General features: G+C 39.8%; 1 protein-coding gene across 2 annotated transcripts in view; it reads right to left on the reverse strand.

Moving 5' to 3' along the window:
- Positions 1 to 15536, reverse strand: part of LOC124161219 (PR domain zinc finger protein 1) — a 278646-nt gene that overhangs the window by 38031 nt on the left and 225079 nt on the right. For both annotated transcript variants that reach the window (XM_046537482.1, XM_046537483.1), the window contains one exon: positions 11030 to 11285. The gene's annotated coding sequence lies outside the window, so the exon portion shown is untranslated. The remainder of the gene's footprint in view (positions 1 to 11029; positions 11286 to 15536) is intronic.

The raw sequence follows: 15536 nt of genomic DNA on the forward strand, positions 1-15536 counted from the left end.
TGGGCGGGGTTTCTCGCTTGGGGGGGTTGAGAGTGGGGGCACAAAACAAATGAAATAATCGAAGCGAGCAGACAGCCCGACGGATATGGAATTGGAAAATAAAGAGGAAGTGCGCCAAAGTGTGGTGGAAAGAGTTTTAGGGCGAAGCATACTGCACGCTTGATTGATTGTTCAATTGATTGGGGCGCGCTCTAGGGGGAAAGAAAAGAAATAAGAGATGAGAAAGGCAAAGTTTCTGGAAGTAATGGAGGTCTAGGTGGCGTTGGGAGTAGGGGGGTCGGAACTGATGGCAAAAAAATCATTTCTTTCTCGAAGATCACAAAAAAGGAGTATAAAAAACGAGGAAACGTCTCCACAAATGCACCAATGAGATTCTTTTATAAGAAAAAGGACGAAATCCTTCGAGGTGAAAAAATTCTGCCATTTTTTCTCTTATCTCCTTCATTCTTCCCTTATCTCCCATTCATTTGGATTAATTCTTTTGATAAGTATCCGAAACTGGAATATCATTTTGTAGTTCTTAATTTTCATGCCGAATAATTTAACTATTACGCCAACAGACTCTTAGTAAATGTAGCTAGTCTTATATGCGCTAATAATTTTTCTTCTAGAATTTCATATGTATATATTTCAGAGGACTATGAGTGAGATTGAAAGACGATCTCATATAGCACTCAGTGTGCCTGTCGAATCTTCCCTTAATCATATTCAATATTCATTGGAAATTCATTCATAATTGCTTCGTTGAACAGTGAAAAATCAATTAAGAATGCAAAAGACCTATTAAAATGACAAAAAATATTAACCCTCCTCATGAGCTGTAAAATCCAATTCAAAAGATTTATAGGTACTTGCTGAACAGTTCTCCGACTGCTTTATTTTTACGAGTTCCACGGCTGTGGGTGCGGAAACTGCATTATCAAAGTGCATTTGGAAAATTTCTTGGTACTTTTGAAAACTCTAGGTCCAAGCAGATTCGGGAAACGCATTCGGTTTGACACTAACTTTCGCATATGCTTCAGTGCATAATGCCATCAATCGTTAAATGAAAAACGGCGGATTGGACATGAAAACAGTTTACTCCATTCCTTTTGATTGCTTTGCGGCAAAAAATAAAATTCGTCACACCTGCAGCGCTCTGTAATCCAACCGTCGCATCATGATATTTGAATCACGCACGCGTGATGCTTTATCAACTCAAAATAAAAAGGAAAAAACATAAAAGTCTTAATTCTGTACATACATACAAACTTTTATATATATGTATATACGTAAATAACCCGAATCCGGAAAAGCCCGCGTGTCAATTGCTCGGTATAATTCACATCCGCGCAACATAAGCCATAAAAAATGGCGCTATAAATTTTATGCGTGTACTCAACTCCCACATGGGCCATTTTTACGCGGTAAAATTGCCATGGTCTACATTTCGCGGCATTAAAGAAAGCGTAATAAGGGCATATAGAAACTTTTCTATGAGGCTACTAGGGGAAATAAGGCATACGTGCATCGGAAAAGCATTTCGGCTTATAACCTCCAATATAACAAAAAAAAGGATACACAAGTTCCCCTTATATATAAAAAAAAGACGGTAGTAGGATTTCGTAGGAAGAAAATATGGTGCAATTAAAAAAAATAGTAATAAGTTTAAGGGAGGGATCACGCACGTGGAACTCTGTCATAAACTATGAGGAAAAAAATTGGAATTTAAATGGGATTCTGGAGAGGCTTATTCTCTTGCCTGCCATAAGGGTTTCCCCCATCTCTTCCTTGAGGGAAATCACTTCTTTGAGTAACGCCGCAGCCAAGGGTAGTAAGCCTTAAGAACCGGTCCGCAGTCCCATATTCATGAGAGAGATGTATGCAAGCATACTCGAGGATTCTTTAGAGTGGGCTAGTATGAAAATACTAAGCCAAGGAAATTGAAACGTTTATGTTATGGATATTTTTAATAATGAGTTTTAAAAAGTGGAGGATTTTCGTCCCTGAAGTCGAAGGTGAATCATTCGTGAGCGCATCAAAGTATTTGAACAAATAGGTATATTACAACTGAAGAACATCTAGATGAAGAAGGATATTGGGCAAACGGAGAATATGAAAAAAGGGTTACTGATTAAATAAAGACACATTGGTTATCAAAAGAGGGAAATAATGGCTTGAGTCACTAGATAGAATGACTTCTGATAGAAGGGATTGAAAATATACCAAAAGAGGTAGGCTGCTTTTATTGGTAAAAGTTTCGTAAACTACAACGCAGCAGGTAAATCAGATACACAGGCGACGAGAGAAAATGATAAAATATTTTACCACACAAATTATATTTATCGAAAAATAGGGCAACAGCCAATAGAAGAGAGATATATCGCACCCGTCAACGAGAATCAATATTGAGGTATTTTTATAGCCATGTCTCCGAAAACGCGAGAAATTGCTCAGCACGGATTATTGCAACGTAAAAGAAGGAGGTTTGAATTTTTCTAAGGGTGTGAGTCCAAGTAAAATTATGACATGGTGGGAAAAAATCAATAACGCTTTCGTCACTTTAATGTCTTTCACAAGAAAAATATCGTGTTGGAATCCCCAAAGTGCACAAAATTAATAGCTCCTATATATATATATATATTTTTTTTTTTTAAAGACTCCTTTTATCCTCCATAGCCCTCGCCAGTCATATTTTTTTTCTCGAGCACATTTCGGCGAGAGAATGATCCGATGAAAAATTGCACCCGATGATTGACTTCTGATTGCACGCCTATCCAAAGCACCTGTGTGATAACGGCGTGCCCTGGGATAATTTATCCCCGTCACAGCTTGTTCCTATTGATTCACATCTCATCCGTGTCGCCGTTAAGTTTGTCCCGGGGTGACGTTTCAAGACGTGGCCGTGCTTGCGCACGCAAATACGACAAGAGCGTGCACTGAATCGGGACGCCACCGTAGCTACGGTTTCGTAATCGAGCACGGGCACCGAGCAACCAGGTAGACGCGGCCGCGGATGAGAAAATTGGAGCGTTGGGCGTAATTAGGATACGATTCCGTATCTAATCAATCTAATTTTTGAAAAACAATGAGAAATATCCCACTGCCCATTAAATGTCGCATGTTTTTATAGGTTTACTTCTAAGGAAATGATGAATTTACGACTGAGAAATTTTAGTCTCAAAATTTTGATTTTGTCTGATTTTTTTTCGGAGATAAAATAAAATTAATTTGAATTATCACCGATCATCATTGCGTGAAGAGACTTCCAAAAGACTGAACCAATAAAATTTTGGGTGGATAAAACAGGTTCTTCAGTTGAGTTTAACATACAAACGAATGGACTTTAAGAAGTGATACTAATTAAAAATATCTTTCTTCGTCAATTTTCCTAGATATTCGATTCGAAGTTACACTGATAGCTTCATTGGAAGTGGATTGATCGGTTGATGCTGGTTTTTGAATATTCATTTCCACTTCGTGAAATACAGAAGTGCAAATTAATTCGCCATAGATAGTAGGAATTTTTCACCAAACTTTGGAGTGGAAATTAAAAAAAATAAATGGGTTAGGTAGCCAATTAAATTATGCTAGAGATAAATTTTTTATATTTGTAGAACGAAATTTGTTCCATTCCATTAATACTGTCCTTTAAAAATTCCTCTTTTATATTTCATCTTCACACATTAACGATTAAACCTCAATTACATTTTTAAACTTGATTTCTCTTCATTTTCAAGTTCTTTTTAGAGTTAGTTACGGTTGATGAACGTGAGAAAAAGATGTTTTACCCAGGTTAACAAGAGTCTGTGTGATTGAATGCTTGATATTCCAACTCGAAACAGAAGTGACGCATCGCAATACGGCAGTCGAAAGTACGCAAGGAAAAGGAACTTGTAGAGATATCGCCCGCCCTATCGGCGGTGAATAACTCCGATTGGGACCACCAGTGGCGCTCGGACGCGCGGAAAGCGAAGAGAGGTGAGAGAAGACGCAGTTTCGCGAAGTGGATACAGCGAGGAGAATTAGGGGGGAGGGGGGGGAAGGGGGCGCTAGCAGCAGGGTCCACTTCCGGGTGAGGAGGAGACCGCCCTAACCCACCCTAAGCGAGAAGTGTGTCAGGCCAGGACACCCTTGGGTTATTCGGCTCCTGACCTCGCTCGGGTCGACTCGGCGAGAATAGCCGAGCGCGTCCGAAGTCTCTTCCCACCCTCCCTCACCTTCCGTGAGAGGAGAACTGTTCGTCAGGGAGAGGAAGAGATAGTGAAGGTGGAAGGGAGAGATAAGCGAAGGATACATAGAAGGGATAGGTGGGAGAGTGCTTAGGGATAATGGAGGGAGAAGGTAGACTAAAGGGAAAAAAAGATAACACTCCTGACGCGAAAAATGTGGCGCAAAAAATAATATAATGCCCTGGAAACGACAAAGAATTTGCTCGGGGGAATAAGGGGCAACGGATATTCGCCGCGACAGACGCACAAAACTTTCGGGAAAAAGACTTTCGGAGTGAAGGCGACAGGTTTTGCTAGATGTGAAAGCCCAGACAAGGCCATCGCACGCTGCCATGCATTAACGCCGGAATTGAGCATCAAACACGCTGCACTTGTGCATTTTCAAAAGTATTAAAGTACCAAATACAGCCTTGGTTGGGGGCATTAAATAAGGCGGATGATGACTGGTTCATAATAATGTATGAGAATTTCTGAGAAGAAAGAAATCGACATGATACAGTTTTCGCAATTTAAAAAAATATTGCCCCAAACTGGGATTTTTCAATGTGATAGATTAATTAAAATAACAAAGAATTGCGAGGGTTATAACATCATGAACACGTTATCACTGAGAAACTGGAAGTTTGGATACTAGAATAATATGTTTAACCAAATAAACATGGACCTAATACGTGACTAAGCAATATTGGATGTAATTAGTATCAAGCGCGTTCTAGAGCGGTCTCTTCAATTAGAACTCTTATTTATTGCTCTTTTATTATTCAACTAAAGCATCTTTATCTTCTTTTCCCCTTTCCATATTTATTTCATTTTTCCCTTATCATCGAGCACTATCTTCTTTCACTTCTTCCTCCATTACATCGCCCATTCATTTACACCAGGCGCACATTTGCGACACGCGGGTCTTCTTGAGTGAATTATCATCTCAGTTTCCTCAAAGCTTCTTGATTTCACTCCGGCGAGACTCTAAAACCTTTCTCTTCTTTTTTTTCCACAAAAGTTTCCAACAAACTCTTTCAGAATCTTAATGCCTACCTCAACCCTTACATTTAATACGTTCGTTTCCTTCGCACCCATCTCTCATGGGTGTAAAAAATAAAAACCTTCAAACACCGTCATCATTTCGTCCATTACTTTAATTATTACCCGCATCTCTCAAAAAGTTTTCCACTGAGGATCGTATGAAAGGTTTTGACCTAACGCGGTAGCGCTTGGGATTAATGGATGGTCATATTCTTCCCTAATTTTGCGCCCTTCGGATTTCGAGAAAACAAGATCGTGGAGCTAACCGCCAAAAAAAAAGAAACAAAAGAAGAACGCTCCGCGGGGAATCGCTGAGAATGCCAAAGGCGCGGGCCGATCGAGCGAGAAATTCGAGGCCAGTTAATCAGGGCCAATGATTCATTTCTGCTTCCGACGTGATTCGGATCAATTTTTCTCCCCTTTTATCCGTTTTAAGGGCTTACCCATGGTTCCCCGGCCCTTCTCGCGCTGTGGACAAGGCAATATTTCGGCTCTCCGAAAAGGGGTTTTGTATTTTTCGCAGCGGAACTCGCTCCAGAGGTCCAATTAAGGGCGGAGTACACGGAAAACCATTCGGAGTACCGGCATTAGTCACTGACTCCGAAGAAACACCGCGGAGTCGGGAAGAAAAACCATGGATTAAATAGTGTCCATCTATTGTGCGGGAAGGAAAGAAAAGCAATGGCACTAGTTCCTAGAACAAATCACTTTATCACACCATACATCCCTGTTCGTCTTTTTTTTACCGAAAATGCAAATGACTTAAAGTGATTAATGACAGCGGTGGGTAGGAAAACTGGACAAAGCTCGGCTAACGCGTAATGCAGTGCGAGGTGCCTGGGTCCCTTACATTCTCGGAATATACTCACTGAGAGTAACAACACACCAACTTGTAGTAGAAGAAAAATATCTAAGACAAGAACATGCTCCTAATAGCAGGAAAACTTCCAACAGTAGATGGAGAAAAACTATACTTTTAGGAAAACAGAAACCCAGTTTTAGCAATGAATATAAAGAATAAGTATACCACCAAAGATGATAGAATGAACAAAATTATAATGACATTGTACACAGGCTGTATCTATTAATGGAACAACGCGAAAATATTGTTTTGCACCATATTTCTTGCGTTTCGGTCATCACAAGAAACTCGAGTAACAAGTAATTTAAAATGCATTTAAGAACTAATAGCGTTTACAAGACTATTTTCTCTCGATTGAAAAAAAAATTGACGAATAAAGGTGGAGCATAGTTAAAGCTATGTACTGTAGGGTAAACGTAAGTACTTAGGGTAAAAAAAAACAAAATGGATAAATAAGAAAAAGAATGGGAATCTATAATTGTCGATGTTTCAAATGCAATCAGGGGACGCTGAAAACAATATTCACAAAAGGAACATTGTAACAATACGAAGGATTACAGTCCACGCCTCATGTAGATGGACTAATTTATCCTACCCAATTTCCCTCCTTGAATTGAAATCCCAACATCTAGAATTTGGACCCGTATCGCTTGGACGTCGAGAAATGGACCCAATGCTATCCCGAAGTTTCCGCAAAACGCACCACTGGAGGCATTCGAGCGCGGTGGTGAGAACATGAAAAGATTCCCGCTGAAAGAGTGTGGGGTTCGACCGGAAGTCTTGATACGTCACCGTAGCCCGTGAGACGCCTTCCGCGAATAGAGGAAGAAAGAAACGGAGGGAAAGGAAGAAAATAAAGAGAGAGAGAAAGAGATATAAAAAAATCCGCCATCTTGCTCCACCCACCACAAACCCATATAGTTCGCTACTGCACCACCAGAGGCGCAGCGACGATAAAACATCCCAAGCCCTCTTAATCCCTGAGTCCACCCACCCCCACCTTTAGCATGTTTTTACGTCTCAATTCTTTTCGACGCATCCATCCAAGCCGTTGGGGGGAGAGTAAGAAGGACACCGTGGTGGAGCGATATGGATAGGGTTGAGAGTGGATGGTGAAAAATAAACGCATCCATTAAGGTGACGGCAGTGGCTCCATTGTGGCGTTATCGAGAACCAGGTTCTCTCACCTACCCGCTCCCACCACCGTCATACGCAATTTAGCTTTTCCTTCGGAAGGAAGGATAACCTGATGAATGCCCCCCTCCTCATGGAGAAATTTTTTTTTCGCTTAGATGATCCTGTCATAAAAGAAAATACCGTCCCAGAAAATTCCTCGAAATATGTATTATACGATACGCTTTCCCGTAACGTGCGATTTTGGCATGAGGCTAATGGCAATTTAAGAGATAGAGAAAGATATGGGTGCCATAAGAAGGATATAAGATGAGAGGAATCTGTGTGGAGGCTGATGATAATGCCTATTTACTGTGAGACTTTAAGATATGGCGCATTGCAGCTGCACATGCATCCGCGAAATATATGGAGCACTGACAGAGAGACAACTATTGGTAGTCTTGCTAAAAAAATATGTGACAGGTTAATATAGAAAAATCGCTACATAACTTTAATTAACTCTTGCAATAATTATTTTTCGTATTTTATCGATAATAACAGCTTCGGAAGAGCAAATTCTATTACACTTTTTTATGTGAATTTGCTTATACGTCATTTTTACGGCGAGGAACTTTATTTGAGTGGTACTTTCATTTCTTCAAATTATCCTCAACTTTATGCGGGTGCATTTCAGAGAGCCAAACAGCTCAAATAGGCCTTTCGAAATAGCAAGTTCGTTTCATCCTCAGCTCTTTTGTTTACGGAAAACATGCAAATTGCATCATTAGTAGTGTACATGAAACCACTGAAAAAACCACACCGACACGCCGATAAATCGAGTGTCAAATTAGCATTCCCTATCTAAGAAATATTCCATTAGCAAAGATTCAAGTTCTGTGGCATTATTAACGAACTACGGTACGTTAGCGCACGTACATCATTTCAGTTTTCAACCGATACACCACCGAAAATAGCTAGAACTACGCGCACTTAGTTGATTGGCCACAAATTCTTGCGGCATTGGGTACGACGATTAGCGGAAAAAATTGATACAAGAAAAAATAAAATGAAGAGGCCGGAGGAGAAGATTATTTTTTCGGTATAATCTCGATTAATTGTGTCCAACAGCCTAATTTGAACGGGTCGAGCGGATAGGGTCGCAACATAACATCGGGGAGATGGAAGTAAAACCAAAATGTCAACACGCGCGCCTCAATCGAATTCCTGTCGGTTAATTATCTCGAATCGCTCAATTGGCCCATATTACTGCTCAAAATCCCTCCGGCCCCATCCGACTCCTGGTGAGGCAGGTCGGCTTTGCTTGGCGGATTCAATTGTTTATCCTCCCGTGATGAGAGGCGCATGTAATGGGAGGCAAACAGTTTGGAGTAAAGCGAGGGGATAAGGATTTGCATGAGAAATGAAGAACGAAGACGGAGATAGTAGCGCATATATGTACGTATGACGTAGTAATGACGCGGGATGATATAAATACGGCAATTAACCCATTTCACCCCTTCCTCCTAATCCAACAGAGCTTTTCGCCCTAGTTACTATTTTAGATTAGCGATAAAATCTCGATAAACCCAGAGATATCGTACGTTGCGCGATAAACGAAAAAAAATCAGAATGTATAATACGAATTTTCATTAAAATGTTTCATTTAACGTAGTCCCCAATGCACTAAACTTAAAACTAATCTAAATTGTAATCGTTGAATAATTTGCTTCGTTTAAACGAAGATAATCTCCAGCTATCAAGGTTAAAACAAGTTCTACGGCAAAAAATGACATTTATCCCCTCCCACTGTCGTACTGTACGATAAAAGCGCTGCAAAATTAGCATTTTCATTAAGATAATAATCTCGTAACCTGAATGCAGCATCTCATTTAACTACCTCAGCAGAGGTTAAAATTTAATTAGAAGAAAGCAGCAACATAAATGGCGCTGTTATTGGGACTAACTAATTAATTCGTGTGAAAAAAATATATGTCAATTTTGACATAAACAAGAAATATTGGCACCAGTAGGAGGATAATTTGGTTATCAATAGTCACCATGTTTTCTAATTGTCGAATTTACACTCATTATATTCGGAAAACTTCACGTTAAAAAATATTTTCCACTTATTTCAAGACATTCATTCACAGTACCACTAGCTACTATGCGTAGGAATCCATTTATTTATAAAGTTAATTGCTTGATGAAAATGATTTCTATAACCTAAGAGTTATACGCTGTGCGGTGCTTTCAGTTGAAACTATCTCAAATCGTACTGAATTCGCTTGTTGAAAGAGTCTTTAGGTCATAATTTGAGGGCAGAAAAAGGACACATCGTTACTATCAGTAAGAAAATAAATCTGAATGAAAACTAACGGGTAGGTACTTTTCCTGTGATACCATACGCTTTATTCATCAACATGAATACAGGCACTAAGCGCGAAGGCTACCAATAACAAGGTTGGCAACGTATCTACAATTTCCTTTCGAGTAAAACCTATTCAGTTATAAAAAAATATGGGATGAGCACTGTGCCAACCGAGAAGGGTGGAAATTGAGGCATATAACATAGAATTGGATCATTTCATCCACCACAAGCAGAACAGTGACGATTTCGGTTGCACGCTCCAACCAAGTTCTGCGATGAGAAGGTAGTAAACAGTAGGAGAAAAATATGCGTCATAATCCGAAAGAGAACAGAGGAAAAATAAACCATAACCGGCTCCTCCCACTCCCATCCCTTTAATATCCTTATCCTTCCTTGAAGGGGCAAGCAAAGGGCATGATCTTTTTTATATGTAGGGCGGTCACGTGAAGACGTCACGTCTTTCTAGGAAAAATAAAAAAAGCAAGAAAAATGTCAGATTTATTTCCATCTCGTCACGGAAGACGTCAGCCGAGAGCTATAGGTCTCTCTGTGCTTTTCGTCATCTTTTTTCCTCTCTCCACGAAACGGGAGTATTTCTGAAAGACCGTTCCATCAACGATTTTGAAGTTGACTGGACAATCTTTCCCATTTATTTGCCTATCAGGTGTTTTATATTTCTCTTTTCCTCCTCTCTTCCTTTCTTTTCCGCACGCAAAAGAGACGGGGAAGCGGAATGAAATCACGTGGAAGAAGAGGAATACATTATGAAAATGAGGAGGAGTCTACTTGAAAAAACATTTTCTGCGTGGATTTGCGGAAGACATTATGATGCACCAGTGGGTATTGATTCTCCGGTAGAGAGTTATGAGGATGTGGGGAAAAAAATGATTAATTGCGCACGGTTTGGGAGTAATTGCAGCGTTCATCTTGCTCGATACTTATACGGCATCGTGGAATTGGCGGAGCATAAAGTCATCATTCAGTTCTCGTGTAAGGTGAATTAATTTCCTCCGGATAAATTACCTCGGTTTGGAAGTTATAAGCATATCTAGCCGTGGCCCCGTGGGGAAAAGTTTAGGAGGACTCGGTCAGTGAAGTAGAATTTTGAGCATTGGAATGTCGACTGCTTAATAGTAGTTCGCTGGAATTCAGCGCTATCTTATAGCCACCGAATCTCGATGGTCAAAATGGACCGAGTTAAATTGTACTACCTTCACGACGTCAAAAAATGGATGAAAAAGCAGTCGAGGTGAGAATCCTTTGAAAGAACAGAATCGATAGGCCAAAATGAAGAAACTTAAGACGTATTGAGAAAGTATTTCAAGGAAAAAGTACTGTTTCCAATGGTCTTTTATTATTTGTATTAAGTGATGTTGAACCTACGCGATAGAGTGCGAAGTAGTATACTAGATTGAAATACCTTTTACTGCGAAGATGGGGAAAAAAACTTACCTTATTTTTTCAATTCTTCCGTCCGCTTCTTCCGTCTCACCCTCCTCTTCTCTTCGTCTCTTTCGCTTTCTTCTCCTTTATCTTCGATTCTTCTTTAAGGCGACCTTCGCTCAGTTGCCTAGCGGACGCTGTAAGAAGTCTGGGGCCACAAATTGCTCCATCTCCCACAGCGATGACGTCACCCGTTGTGAGACCAGGATTTTGGATTTATAAGACGGGCTGATGAGATTCCGAGTGATTGTTGAGGTTGTCTTTCCTGTGAACAAGAGAAAAAATAATAATTTAAGGATTTTTTCCTATCTGGCACCTTGTAATATTATATTTGAAATTTGAATATGGATAATATATTTATATTTAATAGCGATTCATGCAATTATGTTGTGATAAAACACCTCTCCTTGCTTGATTCCACGATTACTTCCGTAAATATTTGGAGTTAGTTCGATGAAAATCACGGTGCGGAATAAGAAAACGTAAACTGCATTCTGAACACGTATTCCAACTTCCCTACATAATTCTTGTGTTTTAGTCCCAAGTCAAGCACTCTAAATCCTCAAGATATAACTTTAGGAGCAAAAGCATAATAAATTTTCCATTATTAAGCAGAGGTTAAAGTATTTATTTCAGAGATTCTTAACTCTAACATCCGCTACGGCAACGTGCGGCTTCTTAAGTCTCACGCTAATTGTTCAGTATCGATGTTTTTTTTGCTATTAAAAAAAATAGCCTTTGACTTTTTCTCTCGACGCTTGATGACGATTTCCGTAACAAGAATTAGGCATTGACAGAGTAGAATAATCCGGGGGTATCGTTGCCTCTTCCAAATAACCTCAGGGGGCTTTGTGACCGTCAGCGGCCCTAAAGCAGTACGAGACGTGAGGGAGGAAACTACACGAAGATAACCCGCGTGAATGCAGAAAGCGAAGAATAAGACCGCCACTTGCTGCTGAAATTTCGAGTAAGTAGTTATTTTTTTTCTACCTCCATTTATTTTCCTTTAAGTGGGGAGACCCGGAGTATTTAGATAAGACTCTCCGAGCTCTAGCGCGAGTCTCTTTATTTTGTTTTGTTATTTCAGTAAATTAAGGTAACGACGGTCGGGGCCCATAGCCGAGTTAGTTCGAGAGAGGATACTAGGGGAAAAAAGGTACAATTATTTTAGAAGATGAGAGGACCCTCCCCTCTTCTCTCTCTCTCTCCATTGGCGGAACGTAAAGGTAAAATAAACGAAGTAAAAATATCAAATGATTTCCTTTCGGCGCACAGAGAAGAGCTTAACTTTTTATGGTACAGAGATCCTAAAAACGCTTTAGGAATAAAAAAAACACCTCTTGAATTACCAACCCATCTCCGTGTAGACGTGAGCGCATTGCGAAGTGAGTTTTCTCAATGATTTTTAACTTCCAGGCAAGGATAAAAATGAAAACAGCAGTCTATTCCTATCCCGCCATCATCAATGGCAAAGCATGACGTGGAACGCATAGTACATACTGCAAAAGCTCGGCAACATGAACTCAGAATTTAATAAGACGGCCTCATAAATGAGGATGGTGGGATCCGAGTTACCCAAATTAGCACTCTTTGAGAGGAGAACGTGCAGTTCATTCGTATGACACGTTTTATTTTTATTTTTTAAACTCTCATAATCTTCTATCGCCTCAAAAATTATTTTCAAGGATTCGTTAAACAGGTTATGAAGTTGGCCATTGTTATACCGCGGTAAAAGATCTCAGGCCTTCATAACGGAGATGGCTGTGTCCCACTTTAAATAGATATAAACTTTCTACGTATTTGAGGACTCTTCAGGGTGTAGTTTTGGAATGTTAGATAATCTTTAACCGACGTTTACGCCTTCTGGAACTATGTAATGAGAATGCATTACGATTTTTACATCGCTCGTTCAACAACAAAAAACAACCTGAACCAAATTTCGATGTCACCGTTATTTGTATCAACGTTGAGGAAATAATTGTGATTTTCAAATTTGAAGCGCTACAAAACACGGAATGGGAAAAGCAAGTTCTTCACACAGCAGCTTCTGTGCTTAAACCATAAAAATGTAGATTTGCTTTGGATCTAAGATTCGACAAAGACATTTCGAAGGCCCACGAACTGGTTTCGGAGCGATTTCATGGCACGGAGCACATCGCTGTGACAATACGTCTTCAAGTTCACGCATATTATGCTCGATTCACTACGGGAAGCAGGTGGTGGCGTCTTTTGCCTGCAAACCGGATGCCATAGAATACGGAGAAGGAAGAAACAATCAGCACCGAATAATTCAACCTGAAGCTCTTTAGTGGCATTAAATTATGGAAGAACTTCTCGAAGAAAATGAATTCCGGTTGTAATATATATTTTCTGCTGTAAAGGCAGGGTAAATTGGACACAAAATTTGATCGCTGCATCTCCTCATCTTACTTTATAAGTATTCAATAACGATTAACAAAAATGGCATCTTAAATATCAAATAAAATACCTTAGCCATAGCAGTCAGTCAAACAGCTTTTTAAGAATGGCAGAAACGCCTTGCTAGCTAACGCAATTGGCACAAAAACAGAGCGAGAAGTAATTAGTGTCCTTGAAAGAAAGAGAGGGAGAAGATAGAAAAGGAAAAAACAGTGGAAGACAAAGGAGCGTGACGCATTTCGAATCATGGTGCTACGGAAGCTATGAGCGCTTTCGAGTGCCAAAAACCTCCCGGCGACGGGGGGCGCATCGTAAGCCAAGGCGAGTCAAATGTTCCCGACGCGCCGATTATAAAGACACTCGCCACGTCCTTGGCGATGCCTGGCTACAACGGGGTGCAACGATGCTGCCGTCTTCGGATGAATAGACACCACAAAGGTTTGATGCAAAACACATCCCGAAGACGACATACAACCTCCATACTATATACTGGAATCTTGGCATGCAGATGTATTTTTCGAATTCATCTCAAGTATCCTATATCAATATAAGTAAACTGAAGTAATAATTAACTTGAAATCCCTGGAAACGGTTCATTTACATAGAAATGATTTTGAGACCAACAGTTCAAATAACAGAATTTCCAAATGAGTACACAAAAATGTTTAGCAAAAATGAACCTTCATTGCATCATAAACTATGGCGTCACAAAGGGCGAAGGATTTTTATGAAAATAGTTCATTAAATTACAATATCTCACATAGGAAATGCATCTTTAAGCGCTGTACCGAGAGAGCTAATTTTAAAAGGAATGAAAATAAAAGTATTCTCAAAATTATAATTATTTCACATCCTTTCCTTTGTGCACACGCTAGAGTTGATGTAAAAATAAAATAAAAAATCAAGATAAGGAAGAAATTATATAAAGAAAAGCTTTTTTTCGAGAAAAGCATCCTAGTAAAGAAAAGGATGAGTTGTCTTTAATTTAATAAAAGGGCCCTCCTGAGGTGGGAGTAATGTGTTAGCGAAAATATAATCTATCCATTCTGAGGCAGGTTCTCTCCCTCAAGATGAGAGGCAGTTGATAGCATAGAGAGAGACCTTTGACAGGCCTCACCCTAATCTCCGCCTTTGCGCGACGCCTTTGACCGCCCGATTAATTAATGCTGAGTGCATGGGATATGTCGCACGGCTGCTTAATCAGGCGATTCTGATCGAATATGCGGTTCGCGAGAGGATGAGGAAAAGGATGAGTAGGTACATAGAGAGGTCTTGCGGACACGGAGATGTTTACTGAAGAATTTTATTCGAAAAGCAAACGCGTCGTAAGTTAAGTGGAATAAGTTTGATCGGAGGGAATAGAGGCAATCATATGCTATCCTTAACAGCAAAAAAAGAAACTTGCAGATCATTTCTGCGAAATTAAGACACCTGACCAGATTTCCTTACCCACATTTTACTCAGCCTCGAAGTGAGGACATTTCAGAAACATAAAATTGCAAGACAGAATGTTGAGCCTCAGGTTACCAACGTTGGGATAACAGCAAACACTACACATCTGTGTCGAAAACCAGCAAGGAATTGCTACAAATATTATAATTCAAATTGACGCCTGAATAGATACAATAACCTCAACTTTCGAGTATATTCGGCAATTTCTTAAATTTACAGTCCAACCAACCATATAATTTGGTTAACTCCAGCATTTCGGATAAAAGAACAAAAATCACCGCAGTTTTGTAAAATAAAGTAAGTGCTCGAAAAAACCGATTTCATAGCAAACTGATTTTGAAGTTATTGCCTTATTGAAGAGTTCAAGATAAGTAGAAACTGAGAGGGAATGGTGGAGACTCCATGAATATTTCAGCAGGATATTTCAGGCGTAATACTCAGCCTGAACTCGGCGATAACTTTACAACATCTCGTTTGGGAAGGATTATCATGCCAAAAACAACATTGACTATGACGCACGCAATAAATTGAGCTAAAATTCGACGACAGAGTTTTTAAACGACAGCCAGTTAAGCCACAATATCTGACCGTCCAATTTTATCCTTGCTTTTTTCCCAGCGGAGCAAAATGTTTCCACGCTCTTTTG

The sequence above is a fragment of the Ischnura elegans genome, chromosome 6 (assembly GCF_921293095.1).
Source record: "Ischnura elegans chromosome 6, ioIscEleg1.1, whole genome shotgun sequence".
Classification (NCBI taxonomy): domain Eukaryota; kingdom Metazoa; phylum Arthropoda; class Insecta; order Odonata; family Coenagrionidae; genus Ischnura; species Ischnura elegans.